We start from the raw sequence: 22,183 nt of genomic DNA, 5'->3' as shown, positions 1-22,183 counted from the left end.
TAAAAATAGATCTTTTCTTTCCCCCAGCTTGGAAACTGATGGGGAAATGGATTGGAAAGTGTGTGATCAACGAATCACTAATCGGAAGATGTGTGAACACCCCACAAGCAAGCCATAATAAATGCTTAGTTAAACTCCAGATTATAATCTAACCTCCATGTAAGCTTTGTGCAACCAAATCCGGTTGAATGCTCAACAAATAAATTATCTGGAGGACTCTCGCAGTTGCAAATCTGGAAGCATATTATCTGATTATGCTTTCTGTCTCTCTCTCTGTGCTTTCTGTCTCTCTCCTTGCCTCTCTCCATCCCGCCACGTCTTCTATAAAGAAACCTCATCATACTGGGTCTATGCCCAGACAGCAGCCAGGACTTCCAGCTGTGGAGTCCCTTCTCTGCTGAGTCATGGTTGTCACCTCCCTGCAGAAACAAGCTGAGCAATGTGGAGTGATGATCCATGTCAACCATCAGTGGATGCTAAGCTGGACCTACAGCCGTCCCGTTAATAACAATAATAATGAACAAAGAATTTAATAATAACGTTCACAAATGAAGTACACTCCTTCTGGGATCCAGTACTTCCTTAAATCGATACGCTTGTTATATCATTCACATGATCAAGCAGAAGGTGATTTTTTAAAAAAACAAACCAACTCAAATTCTGTTCAGTGATGAGGGAGAACTGTAGATGTAATGTTTGGAAGTATCCAAAGATTGAATTCCTACTTTCTTCATTCCAGGAAACAAAAACTGGATGGTAAGCATGTGTGTGTGTGTATAACAAGTTATGATTTTATCCAACAAGCTGGCCTCTGCTGGGGGAGGGTATTCAGAGGCTTTGGGGAAGAGAGCAGAGAATTACCAACATGGACCTTTTTGTAATTTCTCTTTTACCTTCAAGTTGCTGTGTGTGATTTACACATGCACACGCAAACACAGTGTTCAGGAAGCTTCATAAATCAATTAACAGCATACTAATGAGAAGGGGGAGAATTTGGACTACCTTCAAAAGTGTAATAGAAACTTAGGCAATAGAAACTTTTATGCTGTCTTGATCTGCTCTCCACTTGCATTTATTTATTTGGAAAAAATCCTGGCGCATCCTGTTCTGGAATGATTCTTATCTATTGTTCTTATTTATAGTTTCAGCTGAATGACCTGCAATTGAATCTGTGTTCTTCCAGCTCTGTTTCCCTTTAACTTTGACAGAAAATTGAGTCCCCTGTGTATTTAAACAAACAATGGGCTGGTTTTCAGACATCTTATTTCCGAGCGGGTGAAATGAGTTTACGGTCTTTACCTCTTCAATTTCCGTGTGCTTGTGTGGAGCAGGGCAACCCAGTGCCACATGCAGAAGCCGGAAGTTTCCGGCAACTAGAGAGAACGATCAGCCTCCCTGTCACGATGATCCATTATTTCATGCCTGCGCGAGGCAAACATTTTCCCACACAAAACTGAATAGTGAAGTAACCAAGTTGGAAGAGCTTTAACGGCCTCAGAAATCATCACAAAAAAGGAAAGAAAGAAAAGAAAGAAATCATCACTGAGACTTGGATCTCACATTATTTTACCACAGGGTGATGCCAAAAACAGCATGGTTTGGTAAATTACCCATTTCTCATATTGTAACCTATTACAAAACTCTTACTATGCGGAGTGAAGCTGTCATACAATGAGTTCCCCAACCCCATGAATGCACAACATGATTCCTTCACTCCAGCTTAATAAGTACATTAAAATGGTCGCCTCTGAGGAGTGCTGCTTTCTGAGGTCAGCACTGGCCCAGATATTTGAAGCTGCCATTCCTCTCCAGGACTTTGGTAACTGTAGCTCTGCTACAGCTTCCAGTATTCTTTGGGGGAAGCTGCATGCTTTCATGTGCTTTAAAATGTATGGTGTGTACTCAGCCTACATTTCCTCAAAAAGGACTGAATGTTATGCTTTGTCTTGTATCTGTTGGTCAAAATGCATATTAAAATAAGAGGGGACAACATGAAGGCAAAGCTTTGTCAAGACGCAAGATTTATTGGTGTACATATTTATTTGTAAACAGAATAATCTTGCCATCCAAACCAACGCTCAAAATGACTTACAACCAAAGACTTAAAAACAACAGTACTTATCTCATAAAAGTCACAATAAACATAAAAAACCCTCAAACACAATTTTTATTTTTTATTTTTAAAAAAGGATGATTTTAAACGGTTAAGAACTCCTGTGGCATAAGAACACACGCAGAATGTTTTAGGAAAATTGGTTTAACTTTGTGCAATGTTGGGCATGCTCCAAAATGAAAGACAGATCAGAAACCAGGCTCCGGGCTAAACTGGCGGCCGTCTCTTCATGGAAGGCGCATGTTAAAATAGCTATTTTATTTCCAGCGCTACTGATGAAATGAGATCCTGATCCTGCACTTGCAGGGTTGGGCACATGGCCAGAGAAAACTCTCTTCAAAAAAAAGGCGTTCCAAATAGGATGTGTGTCAGATCATCTGCGCTGCAAAGAATGGAATGCAGACCTCCGGGCCTCCTAAAGGAGCGGCAGGATTAAGTGGACCCACACTGCAAAATGCAGACAAATAAACATCCACAGGAGCCACTCCGGGACTCTGCAACTTGTGACCCACCAAGAAGAATGAAGTCAGCCGGCTATGTCCGCAGCCTGCCGTGTCGCAGCCAGTCCCTCTGGTTAAACCTATCCATTCTTAAGGAAATCAGCCCTGAGTGCTCACTGGAAGGGCAGATCCTGAAGCTGAGGCTCCAATACTTTGGCCATCTCATGAGAAGAGAAGACTCCCTGGAAAAGACCCTGGTGTTGGGAAAGATGGAGGGCACAAGGAGAAGAGGACGACAGAGGATGAGATGGTTGAACAGTGTTCTCGAAGCTACCAGCATGAGTTCGACCAAACTGTGGGAGGCAGTGGAAGACAGAAGTGCCTGGCGTGCTCTGGTCCATGGGGTCACGAAGAGCCAGACACGACTAAACGACTAAACAACAACATTCCTAATTCACAAGGGACCACAGGAACACAGTTCCTTATACCAACTCAGACCAGTGGTCCATCTAGATCAGTGTTTCCCAAACGTTTTTGGGCAACGGCACACCTGTTTACCGGAAAAAAATCTCGCGGCACACCACCATTAAAGCCCCGCCCCGTGACGTCAGCGTGCAGCGTCACGCCGGGAGGGACGCACAAAAGTGAACGTTTTTTCCCTTCCCCTTGCCGGGGTGGGAGGAGGCAGCAGAGCGAGGGACTGAGGGGCGGCGGCAGCTGAGGCGGCGGCGGCTGTTGTGGTGGTGGCGGCGATAGCGGGCGGAGGAGGAGCCGTCGCCGGGAGTTGCTGCTGCTGCTGTTGCTGCTGCTGCCCGGACATGCCGGCCTCCTCCTCCTCCGCTGTCTCGCGCTCCTCCCTTTTGCGCGCGCTGCCCCGCCGCTCGGCACCACCACCGCGGAGCCGCCCCCGGCTCGACGCGGATCCTCGCCGCCACCGCCTCTCGCCACCCGACTCGCCCGCCTCCCTCCCACGGCACACCAGCCGGTGTCTCACGGCACACTAGTGTGCCGCGGAACACCGGTTGGGAAACACTGATCTAGATTACAGTGGTACCTCTGGATGCGAATGGGATGCATTCCAGAGCCCCGTTCACATCCTGAAGCAAACGTAACACGCATCTGCGCGGGTCGCTTTTTGCCACTTCCGCACATGTGTGTGACGTCATTTTATGCACATGTGCGAGCGGCGAAACCCAGAAGTAACGTGTTCCGTTACTTCCAGGTCGCCGCGGAGCACAACCCGAAAATGCTCCACCTGAAGTGTATTCATCCCGAGGTCTGACTATAGTATTGTCTGCCCTGACTGGCAGCAACTATCCAGAGTTTCAGGCAAGGGACATTTTCAGTCCTACCTGGAGATGCCAGGGGTTGAACCCAATACCATCTGTATACAAAACAGGTGCTCTGTGACCCTTCCCAATAATAGTAGTAGTAATTTATTGGTTGTACCCCATCCATCTGACTGGGTTGCCCCAACCACTCTGGGAGGCTTTCTGGGTGGTAGAAGGGAGGATATTATTTGTGCTGGGTAAGGATTTCTATGAGCAGAGAAGAGCCAGCAGGAATGTGTGGGAAGACATTGAAAATTGTCTTCAAAATAATTTTATTATTAGGGAAAAGAAGAAAAACAGAACAAAACAAAAAAACACACACCAAAAAACCATCCTCCAAGATTAGACCAAAGCCAAACCTGAACTGCTTCCAAAACACTATGAAGAGAAAAACGTCCAAATTTGTCCATGCTTATCGAGTTTGTCTTGTTTTCTATAAACTGTTCTTTCTTTACTGATAAACCAGCTATTTGCAGTAGCCACTCTTGAGCTGCTGGAATGTAGTATGGACATTTCCATTCCCTAAAGAGCAACCTCTTAGCAACCAGCAGAGCAGTTTAGGATACAAATACCTTCTGCCTTTGTTAAAAGGCCCCGTAAAAATGGTACGAAACCTAGCCATTGCTGAATTACAAAGGTGTTCATTGCTTTTAAACTTAGTTTGCATCTTGGCAATGGAAAACAACCACCACCATACTACTCTCCTGTTTCTTGTTTCTCATTCATGTCTCTTAATTATTCCTGATTTCCCCATATCTGGATTCTGAGTTCCTATTATAGGAAAGAAAGGGTGAATAAGGTAATTAGGATTTCATACTGTCCAACATTTTCTTACCTGAAATTGGGACACACATCAGGTCACATGCCCCGCTTTTTTTGGGGTGAGAGCAAGGCATGGGTCGAGAGAGCACAGCACTGGTGCTCTGGGCTTGTCAGAGGGTCGCACCAGCCAGACTGCTGTATCTTCAGCACTCTGGCACGACCCTGCTCACGAGTGCCAGATTGAGGGTCTTTTGGTCCCATGGTGCAAGGACTCACACCAGAGTGCCGGACCAAAAAAATGGGACACCCAGGAATTGAACAGAAGCTGGGATTGGCTTGTATGCTTCTGGGGTGTCCTGCTTAAAACAGAGAAGTTGGTGGGTAAGTGATTTGCGTCCTTCCAGTGTTGAAGGCAGTATGTCTCTGAATCCCAGTTGCTGGGAGTCACACATGGGGAAAGTGCAGGCTTCTCAGAGGCCTGTGGTTAGCCATTGCGAGAACAGAATGCCGGGCTAGAGAGGTCTTTTGTTTGATCCAGCCAGACTCTTCTTACGGTTATATGATTTTGACTTTTTAAAACATGGTTAGAGTTGGGAGACTCTAGCCTTGGCATGCGGTGTTTCTCACCCTAGCTAGACAAGAATGGGTTTGTTAGATTGCTTACGTTATGCAGTGAGGGGTTATGATTTCCCCCCTCCCTCACAATGAATGCATACATTGGTGCCCTCCATTCCGCTTATTTGGAAATCTTGTCAAGCTGGAGTTTGAATGTTAACGGAAATGTTAAAAATAGTCTATTGTTGCTGGGCAACTACAGTGAATATTAAGTTGTAAACTGAGCTGAACGCAATAATGTCTTGTGGTATGTTTAGCAACTTTTATCCAGTATGATAAGGGCCTACGGATCTAAGGATTATGTGATGCAGCAAGAAGTAACGGGACAAAAACAACAAAAATGTCAAGCTTATACATCATCTGAAACATGGAGCCGGTAGTAAAACAACAACAACAACCCTCATTTGTGTGTACCCTGAAGAAATTAAAACTACACACCAAGGAAACCCAATTTGTGACCGAATGAATAATAAGTGAGTTCTGTAATGTATATAAATGGTGCAAATGAGGCATGTTCTCTATTTTGCTTATTCCCCACCTTGTGAGATTTCTCACTTCTGATAAGGAAAAGGGCAAAAAGACTGCAGCCTTGGGCCTGAATGTCTAGAATTCCTGCTGAAGTCACTTCTAGTTTTGACTATTTCATCAGATGTTGCTAAACCCATTTCAATCCCACCTTCCAGTGACGAAGGCTGGAAACATTCTTTTTTAAAAAATAAAAAACCACTGAGATTTCTCAGAACTTCGGGTTTTGCACTCCTTGCCAAGTTCTACATGACTTTTGTGCTTGTGTAGAATCGCAGCATACACCCACAGCAGTTCTAAGGCTACATGCCCTCACTTGTTCAGCAGGTAATATTCTTGAATGTCCATTGTGGGCAGAAGATGGGAACGACTGCCAACTCATTTTGGACCTGAATCAAACTTCCCACTGTATTTATCTATTGAAACTCACATTTTGCAGTTTACACAGCCCTGTGATCTGTTATTACTAAGTTTTATGAGCTTGTGTGTGGCCAAGCTATTCATGAGACACACAGTACATATTTGGGGAACTATCCTCAGCCTTGCATTCCACCACGAGTTGAGTCACTGCAAGGCGCTGAACTCGTTCCACAGCCTGGAAAGGATATTTGCAATTAACTGTGTGGCCACCCAGCCCCAGCAGGGTGGTGACTACAGGAACACTTTAAACCCTGGCATTAGAGCAGCCTGAGGACATGCACCCATAGGGTTCTGGTTGGGATGGCACAGGGGCACAAGGGGCATTCTTTCAAGCAAGGGAATCAAAAGCTTAAAACAATAGGAGGCTACAAGGATGTAAACATGAATGTGAAATGCAGTTGGTTAAGTGATTCAGCTTTTACTCAATTCTGCCCCAGTCCTATTTGTATAGGTGTTAAAGAAAGCTTCAGTAGGCAAGTGGTGTTTATTGCAGAAATGTTGCTTCAACTGATAATCATACACACACTCACTATTTTGATAAAGAAAAGGTGAAGGGGAGCTTTCTGAGCCACTTGGGCTTGTCAATCGGAAGGTCAGTGGTTCGAATCCCTGCGATGGGGTGAGCTCCTGTTGCTCTGCCCTAGCTCCTACCAACCTAGCAGTTCGAAAGCACACCAGTGCAAGTAGATAAATAGGTACCACTGCGGAGGGGAGATAAACAGTGTTTCTGTGTGCTCTGGCTTCCGTCACGGTGTCTCATTGCGCCAGAAGTGGTTTAGTCTTGGCCACATGACCCAGAAAGCTGTCTGTGCACAAACACCGGCTCCCTCGGCCTGAAAGTGAGATGAGCACTGCAACCCCACAGTTGCCTTTGACTGGACTTAACCATCCAGGGGTCCTTTACCTTTTACCTTTTTTAAAAAGACCCTGACAAATCATTCCACTGCCCCTACTTTATCATGGGCTGAGGCTGCAATCCAAAAAAGCACATGAGAATATATGCCAGGCTAAAACTGAGTTCTTGTTTCCAGTTCCTTATTCCCATAAAAGTTCAAAACAAGGTTGAATGGGCAATCTGAATAAAGAACTGGAGTTGATACATATGTGTCCCTGGGCTGCAGAATGAGCTTTAAGTTGTCTAATGAGCTTCTTTGACTGAGAAACAGTTTCCTTCAAGGTCTGCAAGAATTCTCTCCAATCTAAACAGTTAGGTTTGGCGTGTTTGTTGTTTCACAATGCTCTTGACCATTGCAAAGAAGGAACTGAGGGGTAGGGTGCAAATTCTAAACTAAGCTTTGGGCTACCAAATATAATACATTCCCATCTCCAGAAAACTCCTCACATCAGCTGGCTCAGTGGACTCACGCCTCCTATCCAAACTGAATTTCAAGATACATGAGGATTTCCTGGGCAAACTGTTTTGCTGTGCTGGCTAGTGTGGGTTGTCTGCCTGCTTGTGGGGTAAAAAGGTTGAATTGTGCAGAAATGTTGACGAGGAGTGTGCTTGTTGATAGCCCACGTCTCTGTAGTCAAGCTACAACAGATAGAAGGTCAACATAACACTGAGTCCTCAAGCCATAGATAAGCCTCCTGTTGACCACGACTGACACCCCATATCTCCACATTGTGAAAATGAAGGAGAGAATAGTACAGCAAACACTGCTTTGACTCCCTGCATGCAGTGATAAGGCCAGGAACACAGGTCAAAGCTGCCCACCAGGCCTGACTCATCTCCTGTGCAGGGCAGTGTTAGGTGCAAGGCATATAAGGCAACAATAAGGCCCAGCCTGTCTGTTCAGGCCCCATTATGCACTGAGTTACAGTACAGTGGCACCTCGGGTTACAGACGCTTCAGGTTACAGACTCCGCTAACCCAGAAATACAGTGGTACCTCAGGTTAAGTACTTAATTCGTTCCAGAGGTGCGTTCTTAACCTGAAACTGTTCTTAACCTGAAGCACCACTTTAGCTAATGGGGCCTCCTGCTGCCGCTGGAGCACGATTTCTGTTCTCACCCTGAAGCAAAGTTCTTAACCTGAAGCACTATTTCCGGGATAGTAGAGTCTATAACCTGAAGCGTATGTAACCTGAAGCGTATGTAACCCGAGGTACCACTGTACCTCGGGTTAAGAAATTTACCTCAGGATAAGAACAGAAATTGCACCACCACGGCACGGCGGCAGCGGGAGGCCCCATTAGCTAAAGTGGTACCTTAGGTTAAGAACGGTTTTAGGTTAAGAACAGACCTCCAGAACGAATTAAGTTCTTAACCCGAGGTACTACTGTACTTCCCAATTCCTAGAATCCTCTGTAACATGAAAGGATTCCTCATAATGATTCTCCAGGGCATGGTGTCCCTTGGTGAGTTGTGAGACCTGCCCACGATACAGCTTTTCCCAAGGCATCGTGGGAAATTTAAATGGCAGCTCTCAGATCCAACTTATCAGAGTCCTTCTGTTGCCTGGCAAGCCTGATGAGGTTGGGACCTTATGCTGAACAGCCAGAACCCAAATAAAGGAAGGCTTATATGGTATTAAACATTAAATAAAATAATGTCAAATGTCCTAAAAGTTAAGAATAAGGGCCTAGCGCTTTGTGAGTAATCACATTGCCTCATTTGTACTCACTGGGCAAAATACTGTGAGCAAGTTTAGGCGCAACAAAAAAGCCAAGTTTTCTTTTTGTTTTCTAAATGAAAACTGAAAATTCACAGAGGGTGGACTGAGCTACAGGACTACTGCCCTCCATGGGCCTCCAAGTGGTTATAGTCCAGAGTTTAGTCCTGTCCCTGACACAAGAGGGAAATTTGATAAAAATTAAGTTGTTTATGTAAAGGAAGTAAACATCAACTTGTCCATTTTTTTCACCCACCAGTGCCTAACATGGACGTGCTGAATATAGCTACGTCTTGCTAGAGCAGCTCCATTTTGATTATTCCCAGTCCTGGCAATGCCATGAGGAATGGCTCATTGCTTGCGCTTTGCTTCCTGCTGTGCTTCCTTTAGCAAGCCCTTTCCTCAATGACTTAGTCATTAGTTTGAGAAATCAGGGGTGTTTTACAAAACCAGGGCACTTTTGATGGGGTATTGATTGAGGACAAGCATGCCTGATAGTTTACTCAATGGGGATCAAAGAGAAAGGGGATCTGGACATAGGAAATTCTGGGTGGCCTTGTTTGCGTCTGGGTACTTAGAAAGATAGCTAGAAATTGTCCCTGCATAATTAAATCTGTTGTCCCTTCCTCCACCAATCAATTTCCCAATGAGAACAAATCCTCCACAGCTGTGTGGATTCTTTAAGGAGAAACGCTCAATATGGTCTTTAAATAGTAAAACAAGTGACATGGGAAGCAGACTATACCAGCTCTGCATTTTTGGAAATGCTCTCCTTACAGAATCATAGAATTGCAGAGTTGGAAGGGGCCCTAGGGGTCATCTAGTCCAACCCCCTGCAATGCAGAAATCTCAGGCTGTACAACCTCAAATGCCAAGTGGAGGCTGAATAGTTGACTTCATATAGTACATATGGAGGTTTCCCCCTGCAAAGCAGGGCACTTGCCCCTAGGAGCAAGCAATCAGAAATTTGAGAGAGGAAAGAGAAGCAATGGTAGCAGTAAGAGAAAATGTTTTTAAAATTTAATTATGTTTATATTCTGCCTTTTGTCGTCAAAGGAACGCAAGGTGGTGTACAGAGTTCTCCTCCCCGTTGTATTCTCACCACAACCCTGTGAGGTAAGTGAAGCCGAGAGTGCGTGACTGGCCCAAGGTCACCCAGTGACCTTTATTGCTGCCTGTGTTATGCACACTTAGGATTTGTTTTACCCTGGAGGGGAGGATTGGATATGTGTGGAATTTACCCATCATTTTTAGCAACAGAGAGAGCCTGGGTGGTGAAGCTACTAGAACAGGTGTGGTTCACCTTTTGCAATGCCTTCTGGGCAACCACTGAAGGGTCATGTGCCAATGGTGAGCAGGCCAGCAGCCAAAACCGGCAGAACAACAGAAGCAAACAACAACAACTTTATAATTTATATGCTGCCCATCTGACAGTGTTGCCCCAGCCACGCTGGGTGGCTCCCAGCAAAATAGTAAAAACACAGTAAAACATCAAACATTAAAAACTTCCCTAGTCAGGGCTTCACTATACATGCCCACACCTCCCACTCTCTGTATCCCCCCTCTAAGACAAGCGAGAAACAGTACCAGAACTCAAGGACATATTCCAGCCAGGCATAAACACCCAAGGACTGTGTGAAGCAGGGCCGGTGAGGAGTCTGGCCTAGGGAGAGTCCTGAGAACCAGACAGAAAACACCCACATTTGGCTCTCTTTTTTTAAAAAAAATAATATTTATTGAAATTTCAAAAACAAAAAATTACATAAAAGACAATGAAAAATATAGAAAAAAAAGAAAAAAGAAAAAAGGAGAAAAACATAGAAAATACAAAGTATAGAAAAAAATATATAGAAAAAACACTTAGAAGCAAATTTATCCTTCTGTATCTTACATTTCACTTCCTTACTCTCCTGACCTCCTCTCACCTCCCTTTTTTGTATTTTGGTTCAATTGGTTAATTCAGCAATTCCTTTCCCTCTTTGTTTTTGTCTTAGTCCTTTAACTTAATATATTATAGCTTTAAATTCTCACGTATTAACCAACCATTTTTTCATACACCTTTATGACATTGCTGCTAGAACCACTTAATTTCATTCTGACATCATTCTAACATTCATTAATTTTACAGTATTTCTTAAATAGTCTTTAAAGTTGGGGGGCGCAAAAGGTGCCCGAGTCCCATGGTCACAGGCTTCACCCGCCTGTGATTTTTCAAGGGTCCCCGCTTCGCCGTAGCGGTGCAGACCCGATTCCCGCAGAGCCAGTCCCCTCCGAGTCAGAGGGAATCCGCCATTACCGATGGCGCCACCCCAGAAGTCCCACCCACATTTGGCTCTCAGTCCTGTGATTAGCCACCCCTGAGTTAGAATGTAGAGCAGCACTAGGAGACACGTGTTACACTTTAGATGCCATCAGCCCAACCAGCATGGCCAATGGTGGTTGATTATGGAAGTTGTCACTGTTGGCATCTGTCTGTCTTAGGAGACAAAAAGGAGGAGTGCACCTTTGGCTGGAGAGCTGCAGCAACTGCTGTGCTGTAGGAACTGATACAGGAGAGACATGTTTTGTTGCAGCTGGGGCGTCTGGTTGTGCCGCTGCAGATGCACCGTGGCCTTTCTTCTCTCTGTGCTCCTCCCAGTGGTTGTTCCTCCTCTAGTCACTGCTCTGGAAACATGACCCGACTGTCTGTCTCTAGGCACTGCAGCCGGCTCCAAGGGCTTCTCACATAGCACGGCTAATGTCGCCAGCCTTCATGTCTTGTTTGCAGATATCTTTGCAACGTAGAGTTGGTCTGCCAAGGGACCTGGTGCCTGAAGCCAGCTCCCCAAAGAGCAAACCGTCTTCCATTCTGTGGACATGTCAACATGATGGAAGTTGAAACAAACTAAAAAAAATCCTTCCAGTAGCACCTTAGAGACCAACTAAGTTTGTTATTGGTATGAGCTTTCGTGTGCATGCACACTTCTTCAGATGCACAAGAAAGCTCATACCAATAACAAACTTAGTTGGTCTCTAAGGTGCTACTGGAAGGAATTTTTAAATTTTGTTTCGACTACGGCAGACCAACACGGCTACCTACCTGTAACTAGAACGATGGAAGTTGTAGTCTAGCAACATCCAGAGATAAATGGGCAATCCAGGTTCACAGAGTTGTTGTAATGATGGGGGCAGGGGAGAACATTGCATGAACATTGCCATGAGCTCCTGAGAGAAAAGGTTTAAAAGCATTTAAAAAATAAACACACCCTGCTTAGCTGTGGTGAGGCTGGCTCTCAACCTAACCAATCTCACAGGGTTGTTATCAGGCTAGAACAGGGCTCTTTTGTCCTTGGAGAAAGGGTGAGATACAACTGTGGCAAATATTTTCAGATGCTGAGAGCTGGGAAAATGTTAAGCTGTAAAAAGTTAATTCATGCAATCTCTGTTAATGTAATTAATCAGATAATGCACACAATCTCTCTCTGATGTTTACAGTAGTCTTCCAAATCTCACCGAAGATCTATCCAGTACATAATGAGCTTGTCTGGGTTTCTCATCAAACTTTATTATGAGTAGACACATGTACTATGCACCCTTTCCTTGGTTTGATTTTTAATCATGTGAGTTACTTGCAATATAATGCCCCCTGGCTTACAGCCAATTGTGAAAAGCAGCCCTTGTTAAACCAGTCCTGCAGACTGGAGACTGTCTTTGGTATTCAACTGGGCAGAAAGAGTTCTTAGTTAACCAGAGTGAAACCAGATATTTTGGAGAAGGAAGTGATAAAGTGGGGAACTTTGGAACAGAAGGTCACATTCTAGTCTCCTATTAGAAACCAGAACAACCTGTCACATATTTTCATAATTATCATACTGTGGAAATACTAACAGGCTAGTTCGGCAAAGAGGCACTTATTCTTTCTAAAATGAATGTTCAAGTCAATGATCGCTCTCTCTCATGTTCAGATCCAATGGAGAGCTGTTTGGCAATAGGTTCTGAGCTGACAAAGGGAAGTACTTTCCCCCCACACTAAAAGTTATGAGGGTGCCTCCAGACTGTCAGTATTTTGCAAGAGGGATTCAAGTACATTCCACAACTTTAGGGTTTAATGTTTAAAGTGAATTAAAGTGCTCTGTTGCCTTAGCACAAAAATGAACCCACTTTTTTTAAAGACTTTTTTTTGCAGTTTGGAAAGTGATAGAGGAAAGTGTGGGATGAATGACTGATTAATGGGGAAGATGTGTAAACACCCTGCAAGTATTTCAGGATGAAATTCAATTTTAGTTAATTATATTTCAGCTTTTTGTTGTTGTTGTTGTTTAGTCGTTTAGTTGTGTCCGACTCTTCGAGACCCCATGGACCAGAGCAAGCCAGGCACTTCTGTCTTCCACTGCCTCCCGCAGTTTGGTCAAACTCATGCTGGTAGCTTCGAAAACACTGTCCAACCATCTTGTCCTCTGCCGTCCCCTTCTCCTTGTGCCCTCCATCTTTCCCAACATCAGGGTCTTTTCCAGGGAGTCTTCTCTTCTCATGAGGTGGCCAAAGTATTGGAGCCTCAGCTTCAGGATCTGTCCTTCCAGTGAGCACTCAGGGCTGATTTAAGAATGGATAGGTTTGATCTTCTTGCAGTCCATGGGACTCTCAAGAGTCTCCTCCAGCACCATAATTCAAAAGCATCAATTCTTCGGCGATCAGCCTTCTTTATGGTCCAGCTCTCAGTTCCATGAATCCATAGCTTTAACTATACGGACCTCTGTTGGCAAGGTGATGTCTCTACTTTTTAAGATGCTGTCTAGGTTTGTCATGCTGTCTAGGTTTGACACAAGACTATTAGCCTCAGGGTTGCGAGTTTGAGCCCCATGTTGGGCAAAAGCTTTCTGCATTTCACGGGGTTGGGCTAGATAACCATTTGTGCTCCCTTCCAAGTCTACAATTCTGTGATTCTAAGCTCATTGTCATAGAACCACCCTGTAAACAAATCAGAATGCATGTTCAATAAAGACTGGACATAGGCTGTGTATATACACCCATTTACTCTGAATGTATTGCACTCCCATCACTGGTTTGAGAAGTGGTGTATAAATAACATTAGCTGCAATCCATATCTATAATGTTATTTTTTATGTAGTCCGCCCCCCCCTCAAAAAACTAGCTTTGATCTGAATTGTTTTAAAAGTTGTACGCTGCCTTGATATATTTTGATAAAGGGTGGTATATAAATTGAAATAATAATAATAATAGTAATAATAATAATAATAAACAACTCTGGAATTCCCTTCCGCAGGAAGTAGTGATGGTCATCAACTTGGATGGCTTTAAAAGGCTTATCTTTCATCTATCTTAATGGGTGCATGTGGATGTTGTGTGCAGGGCATAAAGGTAAAGGGACCCCTGACCATTAGGTCCAGTTGCGGATGACTCTGGGGTTGCGGTGCTCATTTCGCTTTATTGGCCGAGGGAGCCGGCGTACAGCTTCCGGGTCATGTGGCCAGCATGACTAAGCTACTTCTGGCAAACCAGAGCAGTGCACAAAAATGCCGTTTACCTTCCCGCCAGAGCAGTACCTATTTATCTACTTGCACTTTGACGTGCTTTCAAACTGCTAGGCTGGCAGGAGCAGGGACCAAGCAACGGGAGCTCACCCCGTTGCGGGGATTCAAACCACTGACCTTCTGATCGGCAAGCCGTAGGCTCTGTGGTTTAACCCACAGCGCCACCCATTTTGCACTGGCTCCTCCTGCACAATGTTGGCATGCAGCCCCAGGAAAGTTAGCCATAAGGGAATGCAGTGCAGCCCTTGTATTAAACCACTTAAAGTCTCCACTGTAGATATGCATATTCTCTTATTAAAATCACCCCAGAGCAGCTACTCAATCTTTGAAATATCCATCAGTCGCTAACAGATGAAAGATGGCCCTCCCAGAACAGCAGGCTTATTTTCATCTCCAGTGAAACACTTCTGCATTCTCAGGCTGACTCATCTCTCCTTACTTCATCTGCAAGAGAACTCTTTCAAAGGGAGCTAATTGTCACTCTATGATGAGGGTCTGCCACCTTGCCTGTGCCTGGTGGATTGGCAGAGAGTAAAATGTTCCCATTGTCATCTCTGTCAATACATCGTTCCCTAATAACCTGCAAGGAAATATTCTGATGGGTCCCTGTTAAATACTCCAGACTGGGGTCTGCATTGTGCTGACAGATGAAAGGCAGAGGCGTTGAGGTGCCTTTTTCAGAGGGAAGAGACAGAGAAGGGAAAGCGCTGCAAGCCATTTCATTCATTCTCAGCAAAGGAACTGTGTACACCAGGAAGAAAGGTTGCCCGCTGTAGCCCAAAGCCAAACAAAATATAAAAAAGTACACAGCTGGCAGTGTGCTAGAAAAAAAATGAAAAATATATAGAAGCACTTAGCATTTGTATTTCACATTTACGATGCACAAAGTGCTTGAGAATGCATACACTGGTCCAATGCGCATGCCACAATAAACCAGTTTCAAACAAACGATGGTTTTAATGTGAACAAGCAGCACAGTGCACCCTGACAAAAGATTATGCAGTGATCTTTTTCTGCTTCTCATCACTCTGCAGCTGCACTGTTGATGAAACAAGCCAGTGTTTGGCTTATTGAGTCATCTGAATCCAGGTTTTGATTTGCCTCTCCAAAACAAAGCAAGAACAAACCTTGGTTGCTGGTTATGATTTGTCTGAAGGAAACAAACCATGGGCCCTGGGTTCAGATGAAACATCAATTTCAATTCAGGCTTGTTTCAACCATGGCGCAGCAGGAGTTGGAGACTTTCTTTCTCCCACTTTGAAACCATCCCATTTCCTTCAAACCCATTTTCCTCCCTCATTTCACCGCCTAAGATAACGCATGTCTCTTTGTATCAAAGAACAGTGTCAGGCTTGACCTTTGGGGAAGGACCAAAGCTCAATGGTAGTACAGTGGTACCTCGGGTTACAAACGCTTCAGGTTACAGACTCCGCTAACCCGGAAGTAGTACCTTGGGTTAAGAACTTTGCTTCAGGATGAGAACAGAAATCGCGTAGCGGTGGCACAGCAGCAGAGGGAGGCCCCATTAGCTAAAGTGGACCTCAGGTTAAGAACAGTTTCAGGTTAAGAACGGACCTCCGGAACGAATTAAGTTCTTAACCAGAGGTACCACTGTATAGCGCATGCTCTGCATGCAAAAGATCGCTGGTTCAATCCCCGGCATCTCCAAATAATTCTGGGTAAGACTCCTTTCAAAACACCCTGGAGAGCCGCTGCCAGTCAGTGTACAATGCACTGCACCAAACATATTAACTGATAACGAATGTCCTGAAGTTCAGATTCAAAGAATACATGGGTTTTTCTTTTCTTTTTAACTTTACAACCATTGGAAAAACCACAGGCTGCTTGATATATATATAAATATAGTGATTAGCACCTTCTCAATCACTCAATAAGCAGAGCGGTTTTGATGTAATCTTTGGATGGTATCCAAAACACCTATATAAACTGCTGTTGCTAAGGCCTGGCAGCATTTATTGCTTGCGAGATAGCCTAGTGTCTGCTCCAGGTTTTAGAAAGTCTTAGCAAAGAATTTAATAGTCGTTGGAAATGCGCATCTAGATTAGATGCGGCCAGTTAAGGTACCTAAAAGGGAAAAACCATGAAAGTACTTGTCCAGTTTGTTGATTTAGTATATCCAAAGCAGATTGGCCAGGAGTCAAAAATGACTGCTCTTTTTCTTTGCTTGTTTCTACAACATCAGCTGGCTTCTCGTGCCTCAATATTCTCAGGAAGAATGTTTGTGATGTACACTGTCATATACAGAACAAACATATGCTGTATAGATGTACAGACAGATAGATATAGTTATTTCTTTTAAAGACCCCTGCTAAAAAGTTTTTGAAGTGTATTCTTTCATAGCAAGAAATAAACTCAAGAGTATGCAATCCAGTTTGGCTTAACTTTTTTTATTTTTTAACGAAAGCAAAAAATAAATTCAGTTAATTCCAGGAGGAATGTCTGTAGTTTAAGGGTTATCATCTTTTTGTTACAGCCCCAGCCCTGTGCCTTTAAGAGCAGCCATTTTGCAAAGTGTGGTGATTAGCAAGTGGTAAGACCTTACTCCACAGCTTCTGCTACCAAGACAGAGGATGCAGGTGAGACCTTTCTTGTTTTATCTTTATGCCTCAAAAGCATTTCCTCTATCATTATCGTAAACTGCTTGGAGCAAAAATACATACATTGCTTTGCATAAAGCACAGTGGCAGGGCTTTAAAAAAAAGGAAGATTGTAAGTTGGATGTCAGATCACTTACCCTTCAACATATCAGGGTGAAAAACAGGACACCGCTTTGTGGGGTTTCATCACATGACCCACATGAGATGAAGTGCGATCATGGTGCCCAAAATGCCCGCCATGCAAACCCAATGGTGGGGGCAGTTTTTGCCCATTAACCTTTTTCTTCCAAGCCCCAATCTTTTGGAAGCAAGCAGAAGGCCAAAAGTTCAATCTCCAGGTAGGCCCGGGACAGATTCCCAGTCTAAAATCCTAGAAAGCTGCCAGTTAGCATAGTAGACAATACGAAGCCAAGTGGACCAGTGGCTTGCCTTAATATAAGGCAGCATCCTATGTTTGGAATCAGAATAAATGAGTTGGAAGGACCCTGGTCTTCATCCAATCCAACCTCCCAGGCTTAAAACAGTAATAAGAAATAAACAACCCACCCCTTAAGCATTGAAGGCTACAGGCAAAAGAGTCTCCCTGCTGGTGATGTCTGTCTATGAAATGCTTTCCCCGCGAGAGGCTTGCATGGTGTCAGGTATTTTCTCAGACATTTTAATAATATGTACCGTATTTTTCGCTCCATAGGACGCTCCTGACCAAAAGACGCACCAAGTTTTTAGAGCAGGAAAACAAGAAAAAAAATCTGACTCAAATGTTGTACTAAACTATTTAAAACAGCTAAGTGTGTGTGGCTCCTGTCCACTTTGCTGCTTTAAAGCGAGCCACGGTATATAATGATGAGAATGGAAAAAGGACACATTCCATTATAATGTAGCTGTTTTCATTATCACTGGGAAGTCAGTATTGGCAGCAGTCACAAAAACTAAAATTTGAGCATTTTACTGTTATTAATCAAGAATATTAATAGTCAGGGAGAGAAACCAGGGCTGTGCAAATGAGAAGGGCTTGGAGTATGGAGGAACAGCAAAAAGATCAAATGATTGTGCTCCAGTTCCTAAATCTCTGAAGTTTTCTCAAAACAGGCATGGTTGTTTTGAAAGGAAGATTCAAAATGGAGTGACTGAGCAAAGAACAGAGGAGGAAAAGAGGGCAAATAAATAGCTTCCATTCAATACCAAGAGAACACAATGTTTTTGGTTTAGTATAGGTGGACTGTACTTGTAAGAATTTGTATAATGAATTATAGAGTTGGAGTGGAATATCAGAGCCTCTTTTCAGCAGTAAAGATTAGCTACTAGGAACATGGTCCACACACACACAGGATGCCTGGTTATAGCTGTGCAGTTTAAACTGTTCCTGAGCCAGATACCTGCTCATTTTTAGCTGAAATTACTATTACTGGTTTGTGGAGATGCTTTGCATGTATTTATGACTATTTCCCCAAAACTGCTACTTGAAGAAATCCCCAAACTTACTATTTTTAAACTTCAAATGGAGCTCAGGATCCAGTTAGGCAATCCTTTGCAGTTGAATTAGGAGGCACTGAGAGACAGCAATTTGCTGCTCCCCACCCCCATGAGCAGCCCAGGAACACACAGCCTTCCCTCTGCTTGCAAACCTTGTCGGGACTTCAGGGGAAAGCAAAGTCTGCAGGCAGAGCAATGTAGCTCCCCACCCCCACCCCAAAAAAGCAGCCCAGCAGCACACAGCCTTCCCTCTGCTTGCAAACCTTGCAAACCTTGTCCGGGCTTCAGGGGAAAGCAGAGGCGGCCGGCAGAGCCGCGTGGCTCCTCCCCCCACCCCCAAAGAGCAGCCCAGCAGCACACAGCCTTCCTGCTGCTTGTAAACATTGCCGGGGCTTCAGGGGAAACCGGAGGTTGCCGGCAGAGCACCGTGGCTCCTCCCCCCACCCCCAAAGAGCAGCCCAGGGGCACAAGACAACAGCGATTTGGCTCCAGGGAACACACATTCGCTCCATAAGACGCACAGACTTTTCCCCTTACTTTTTAGGAGGGAAAAAGTGCGTCCTATGGAGCGAAAAATACGGTACATTGCCTCAGTGTTGTAATTCAACTTTTAGTGTTTGCTTTTAATTCTGCTGATGCATTTATACTGCTTTGTGTGTGCTTTTATACTGTGATTGGCTGCTCAGAGCCACCTGTCAATTATCTGGGTCAAGAGCACTGAAAAATGGAATGTTGCCAGCATTTCTTCACCCATCCCTCATCCCTCTGATCATCCAGGATGCTGTGTGACGTGTGTGTGTGTGTGTGTGTGTGTAAAAGCAGCTGCAGAGGGCAGGTAAATTTGAAAAGTTTATTTTCTTTCATGAACTGTTTTGCCTTCCCCCTTTGCTCTCTTAAAACCGTGCTCTTAATAAACACTCTTAAAACCGGCTGCTGGGGTTTGCTGTGCATCTGTGACCGCTCATGGGAGATTGTGTTCTCCCTGCTGTGCTTAGATCCCTTGAACTCACACTGCATATTTGTGTCTAGGGAGAATTGGAGGAAAGCATGCTGCCTTGTCTCCCAGAAGAGGAAGAGGAGCAGGCTGGATGTTCCTCATCTCCCTGACTAATATAAATATTTTGTAGCCTTGAGAGTTGCCCTGGGAAGGGCTGGTGACAGCATACCTAATGGTCGGAGATGTGAGCTACTCCTGATCCCATCCGGGGAGAAGGGAATGAGAGTCTCTGCTGAAGGTACTTTCAGAGGTGTACTTATGATGGGATGTGTTCATGCATGAAGGTGTTTCTTTTCTTCTTCTTTTTGCAATGTTCACATGATATCAGCATCAAAATTTAATCTTATCAGGAATCCAAATTACCCATTTGCTTCATTAAGCCCCTGTCCGGGAGTACCCTTCATCAGGCCATTGGTGGTCTATCTAGCCCAGGGGTCAGCAAACTTTTTCAGCAGGGGGCTGAGAGACCATTGTCCCTCAGACCTTGTGGGGGGCCGGACTATATTTTTTGGGGAAAAATATGAACGAATTCCTACAAATAACCCAGAGATGTGTTTTAAATGAAAGGACACATTCTACTCATGTAAAAACACGCTGATTCCCGGACCGCCCGCGGGCCAGATTGAGAAGGCAATTGGGCCGGATCTGGCCCCCAGGCCTTAGTTTGCCTACCCATGATCTAGCCCTATATTCTTTTACAGTGACAGATAACAGGTTTGGGGCTGGAGTCCTTCCCAGCTGTATTCAAAGATAATAAGAAATGAAACCTGGACCTTTTGCATGCAAGGCATGTACTCTGTAACTGACCCACAACCCCTTTTCTTTTGTGACTACATAATGTACCTTTGTTAAAGAAAGTACTTTGAGAAGGGGCTCTGTGGAAGATCTTGAGGCACAGGCGGTCTGGAATGGGAAGAGTTGTTACCCATGTGGTGTTATGTGGATTCCAGGCCATTTTAATGTGTTGTAGTGTAATTTTTAATATTTTGTAAACTGCTCTTAGGAGCACTGAAGACAAACAAATAAAAATATAGCATCAGAAATGGGAGGTTCTGAAAACTGGAGGGGAAACATTTCAGCCTCCTAGATCACTCTGTGGCTGCATTCACATGATAGTCAATTCCATTTATGCCTCCCATTTCCAGCTACTCTCTGAAAACTGGAGAAGAGACCCTAGAGCATAGCTGTCAACTTTTCCCTTTTCTTGCGAGGAATCCTATTCAGAATAAGGGGATTTCCCTTTTAAAAAAGGAAACATTGACAGCTATGTCCTAGAATGGTAGGGGGAGGGCAGGGGAAGGACTAGATCAGGCATAGGCAAACTCCAGCCCTCCAGATGTTTGGGACTACAATTCCCATCATCCCTGACCACTGGTCCTGTTGGCTAGGGATGATGGGTATTGTAGTCCCAAACATCTGGAGGGCTGGAGTTTGCTTATGCTTGGACTAGACCATGTGAAAAATGAACATAATATTTTAGCTGCCGTTCATTCATTATCAGCTTTGTATTCTTGTTATTAAAAAAAGTGTGCCTAGACATTCCGTTGTGGTGTCATTTAGCTCCTAGCTTTCATATCTCAGTTTCTAACACTGGTAAAAAGCCCTTCCAGAAATGTAGCGCAAGTTTAGTGCTCATTATTTGCTTCCAGAAAAAGTCCATTTGAAACAACACGGAAATGAGCACTAAAGTTGCACTATTGGGTTGGGGGGGTTTTGGAGGGGGGAGCGGTTGGCATCCGCCTAGAAGTGGTGTTTACATCATGTGACTCAAATACCATGTGGAAATTAACAATTGGGGGGAAGTCAGGGAGATGGAATAAACTGCTGTGTGAATGCAGCCTGTGATTTCCTTTTGATCCCGAAGATAGAGCATCTCTGTTAGTTCGGGGGGGGGGGGAACGCAAGTAAGAAGGGACATGGAAGAGGTTATAGGATTATCCATGGTATGAAGAAAGTCACTAGAGAGAGGTTCTTCTCCCTTTCTCCTAATACGGAAACCAGGCTTCAGCCAATTAAGCTGAAAGTTGGGAGATTCTGGACAGACAAAAGGAAGAGTGCTTCTTCACACAGCTGTAGACTTGGCCCCCACAACGTGGATGGCTTTAAAGGAGGATTAGATGGATTCATCTTGGATAAGGCTGTCAATGGCCATTGACCATGATGGCTATATTACCCCCAGTAGTGGAAGTAATGTGCTTCTGAATACCAGTCGCTTGGGATTGCAACCAGGTTGAGTGCTGTTGGGCTCGTCTCCTTGCTTCCCATAGGCATTGGGGTGGCCACTAAGAGAAAAGAAATGCCGTGCTACAGGGGTCTTTGGTCTGATCCAGCAGAGATCCTCTTATATTCTAATGAACAATGGAACGTCAAAGAGAGACTGCCCTGGGAAACCACTGAATCACAATTCATCAAAAGGCTCAGTTGTACTTTTTTTGGCTTGACACTAGAGAAGGATTTTTTTCCATTGCACTACATGTGTTAATTAAATGCCAAGGTGCCTGTGTTATCACCAACAACTGTTTTGTGAATGGCTACTGTTAATAACTTAATTATCACTCTCTCTGCTTTCTGCATTTCATTTTCTCTGATTTCACAATAAATTTGTAACGGGAGAGAGATACATTCCTATAAAATTCAGCTCCAGGGCAAGGATTTTTCTGTCTGGAATGATCTTCCTTTTGCCACATACAGTATGTGCTTCAGTTTTGTGTTTTCAACACCAAAGTCTGCAACATGATTAAAAT

The 22,183-nt window shown here is 44.3% G+C and overlaps 1 long non-coding RNA gene across 1 annotated transcript in view; it reads left to right on the top strand.

Moving 5' to 3' along the window:
* Window positions 1-8,329: 8,329 nt before the first annotated feature.
* The window catches only part of LOC309539643, a 31,670-nt gene continuing 17,816 nt past the window's right edge, over window positions 8,330-22,183 (top strand). The window contains exons 1-4 of the long non-coding RNA XR_014222902.1: window positions 8,330-8,683; window positions 9,877-9,936; window positions 14,084-14,178; window positions 16,846-16,948. This is a non-coding gene — a long non-coding RNA (uncharacterized lncRNA). The remainder of the gene's footprint in view (window positions 8,684-9,876; window positions 9,937-14,083; window positions 14,179-16,845; window positions 16,949-22,183) is intronic.

Source organism: Podarcis vaucheri (assembly GCF_965113315.1).
Source record: "Podarcis vaucheri genome assembly, chromosome: 8".
In the NCBI taxonomy this organism is placed as follows: Eukaryota; Metazoa; Chordata; class Lepidosauria; order Squamata; family Lacertidae; genus Podarcis; species Podarcis vaucheri.
This window is presented reverse-complemented; position numbering and strand designations above follow the sequence as displayed.